The 4,043-nt window shown below is 40.8% G+C and overlaps 1 pseudogene; it reads left to right on the forward strand.

Annotated features, from left to right (window-relative positions):
• Nucleotides 1-2,266: 2,266 nt before the first annotated feature.
• LOC101602217 lies at nt 2,267-3,161 on the forward strand (annotated as a pseudogene).
• Nucleotides 3,162-4,043: the final 882 nt, after the last annotated feature.

Genomic DNA, 4,043 nt, shown 5'->3' on the forward strand with positions numbered 1-4,043 from the left:
ATAAGCCAGATGCACAAGGGGGCACATGCATCTACAGTTCATTTGCTGTGGCTAGAGGCCTTGATATACCCATTCATTCCCTCTGTCTCTCTCTCTCTCTCTCTCTCTCTCTCTCTCTCTCTCTCTCTCATAAATAAATAAATAAATAAATAAATAAATAAATAAATAAATAAAATATATTTAAAAAAAGAAAACAGAACTAGTAAGAACCCAGGAGGCCCAAGTCTGTGTCTCAAACCATGGTTGTCAAGGAAATGGAAATCTGAGTCCACAGGAAGAAGCTATTAGGAAATGAAGGACCATCCTGAATGAAGCTTCAGAAAGGGAAAGAGGTACATCTGACAAAAATTCTGCAAAAGACAAGCCAAGTGGGTGACTAGGTCTCAACAAACTTAGAGACTCCCTAGGATGCAAGAAGTGAGATGAGTGGGAAGAGCTGTTTCTATTGTTGCTGCAACCAACCTATGAACAACAACAAAAATGAACTGAGAAATATACTGACATTTTCATTTACCTAACTTTTATTTTTCCCCCAAATACTTACAATTTAATAGATTCTATTGTTGTGTTTATTTCTCATAAGTCTAAATAAAATTTGGTAAGGCAACTTCCAATCTTCAAATCTGCAAAATTAATCTTGAAAATTTATTCTCATAATACATCAAATAATTTCTATCTATTCCTTACAGTGACCTACAAAACATGTGGAATTGCAGAGGGAGAACACTAAAGAACTCATCTTGGGAATAATTTACCACAAGGTTCCAAATAAAATTTTCACAAATTCATTCCGAGAAAGAATATATGAGAGAAGGATTATGCAGGTTCAACAGAGTCCTTGGAGGAGTTCAGGGTTTAAAAAAAAAAAAAAACATTTTAATTCATTACTTATTTATTTATTTATTTACTCAGAAAGAAAAGAGAGAATGAGTGGGCACACAGGGCCTCTTGCCCCTGGAAACAAACTCCAGATGCATGTACCACTTTGTGTGCCTGGCTTTATGTGGGTCCTGAGGAAACAAACCAGGACCAGCAGGCTTTATAAGCAAATGCCTTTAACCACTGAGCCATCTCCCCATTGTACATGTAAGTTTTGGATAAGTGCTGGGTGAATGAAATAAGTATGACTTCTGCGTGAGAATGAAAATACTGAGTAGCAGAGGCCAGTAAGTTAAAAAGGAGACATAAAGGGAAGAGAAAGGAAGGGAGGAGGGTACTTAATAGGTTGATATTGCATATATGTAAGTACAATGATTGTGATGGGGAGGTAATATGATGGAGAATGGAATTTCAAAGGGGAAAGTGTGGGAGGGGGAGGGAGGGAATTAACATGGGATATTTTTTTATAATCATGGAAAATGCTAATAAAAAATTTTAAAAAAGTAAGGATGACTATGCCTAAACTGAGTCTCACTGGCCACTCCCAAATTCCACCATCAACTAAAAATTTTAAGAATTAAGAAAAGATTGCTAAATACTAAACACAGTAGAGGTCTTGTTACAAAGCCAATTACATCAATGCTTATAATCTTTCAGAGCAAAGAACTCATCAGAAAGTCAGAAACCTAACTGTGTTTATCTTGGCTTCTAATCTTCCCCAAAGCGTATCAGTGGTCCTCTATGACCACACAACCATAAAGACGCTCCAAGGCTCCCGTCAGCAACCATCATGGCAATTCCAGGAACATTCCACATCCCCAAAATGATAAAAACTTGATACTTTTTAATAGGTGCCAAAGAACAACTATTTCTTTCCCATCTTCTAGATAGAAATGTCTATTAGGTAAATAATTATAGCAACCTCAAAAGGATTTATTTAGAAAAGAGTTTTACATGAGCTGGGAGTGTTAGCTCAGTGGAAGAATCTTTGCTTAGTCTGTACAAGCCATGGGCTCAATTCCTAAGCACAGAAAAAGAGACTTAATGTTTTTGTAGCAAATTAAAAGTATTAAAGTAAAACAAGATGTATATTGTCTGCATGGGTAAACTAATCCTATGGACAATTAATGATTCTTATGTCATATCCATTTGTAACATTGTTCAATATTTTTTAAATATAAGAAATTTTTGATGATCAGTTTTCACTTTGACATCATCAATAAAACCTACTACTTTTCTAACAAGTAAGACATTAAGTACCACATACATTAAGAAGTAATCACAGGAGCGTCCTGGGCGCTGACTGGCGGGAAGGAGGAAAGCAGGGAGTCCGCAGCCACCTCGGCCAGGCTACCTGTCCTGAAGTGTGCGGCCAGCCGCCACCAAGATGTGAAATAGCGGATTTGAAAGCTATAGCACCTCCAGCTTTGGGGGAGCCGGTGGCTACACGCAGACCCCAGGGGGCTTCAGATCGCTAACCGCTTCTCAGGCTAAAAAGAAATCGAGAGCCCGAGCCCAGCACATCGTACACTGTACCATATCTCAGCTGCTTTCTGCTACTCTGGTTGATGAAGTGTTCAAAATTGGAAATGTTGAGATTTCACAGGTCATTATTGTGGAAATAATCAGACATGCTGAGAAGGCTCCTACCAATATTGTTTATAAAATAGATGACATGACAGCTGCACCAATGGATGTTCGCCAGTGGGTTGACACAGATGACGCCAGTGGAGAAAACACTGTGGTTCCTCCAGAAACATATGTGAAAGTGGCTGGACACCTACGGTCTTTCCAGAACAAAAAGAGCCTGGTAGCCTTTAAGATTATTCCCCTGGAAGACATGAATGAGTTCACCGCACATATTCTGGAAGTAGTCAATGCACACATGACGCTGAACAAATCCCACAGCCAGCCTTCAGCAAGCAGAGCATCTATCCGCAACTCAGGAATGAATGAAACTGGAAACTTTGGGAATAACTTCATACCAGCAAATGGCCTTACTGTGACCCAAAACCAGGTGCTGAATTTGATGAAGGCTTGCCCAAGACCCAAAGGACTGAATTTTCAGGATCTCAGGAGCCAGCGCCAGCACATGCCTATAGCTACAATCAAGCAAGCAGTGGATTTTCTGAGCAAGGAGGGTCACATTTATTCTACTGTGGATGATGATCACTTTAAATCCACAGATGCGGAGTAATTAGATCTCACTGGCTACCCAAGATGCTTCAGCTGGACCTGTTTTCATAATCTGCTATCTCTGGCTATGTGTTTGGCCACATGACTTCTAGATACATCTGTAGGAGATCTCAATTGATGTCCTTTTGAAACTTACTGCTCTTCTCTCTCTCTTCTCTCTGTGTGTGTGTGTGTGTGTGTGTGTGTGTGTGTGTGCGCCCGCGCGCGGCTTAAACGGTCTAAAGGAAAGGGGGCAATTGAGAAGGGGTTGTAAACCAGAGTGGGATTTCTTCCAGGAGTTCCAGTAAGTTAGTTAGTACAGGGTGGATAGCATTGAGCGAGGGCAGTACCACCTTATGCTTGGAGTGTTTGTTCATGGAAGGGCTCCTGCTGAGAAGAACAAGACCACTAGGGCCTGTGGGCACAGTACCAGCCGTTGTTGCTTCCCACTCTGGGTGTGTGGCATTGCTTTCCAAATCACACTTCCTTCCCCTTCTTGCCCGTAGCTGTAAGTGGGTTCCTGTGAAAGTGAGGTTCTGGAGCGGTGGCCTAGGGTCAGAGGAGAGGGAATGTAACAGCATCTTGTGTAAATAAATGTGTTCATGTGTTTAATAAAACAGTTATCTTATTACTGAAAAAAAAAAAAAAGAAGTAATCATGGGTTGGAGAGATGGCTTAGCGGTTAAGCGCTTGCCTGTGAGACCAAAGGACCCCGGTTCGACGCTCGATTCCCCAGGACCCACATTAGCCAGATGCACAAGGGGGCGCACGAGTCTGGAGTTCATTTGCAGTGGCTGGAGGCCCTGGTGTATCCATTCTCTCATTCTCTCTCTCTCTCTCTCTCTCTCTCCCTCTTTCTCTGTGTGTATGTTGCTCTCAAATACATAAATAAAAATGAACAAAAAAATTCTTTAAAAATTAAAAAAAAAAAATAAAAAAAGAAGTAATCACGAACTCCACAAGTTATAGGAAGGGAATGGGGGCAAAAT

The sequence above is a fragment of the Jaculus jaculus genome, chromosome 4, assembly GCF_020740685.1.
Source record: "Jaculus jaculus isolate mJacJac1 chromosome 4, mJacJac1.mat.Y.cur, whole genome shotgun sequence".
Taxonomy (NCBI): domain Eukaryota; kingdom Metazoa; phylum Chordata; class Mammalia; order Rodentia; family Dipodidae; genus Jaculus; species Jaculus jaculus.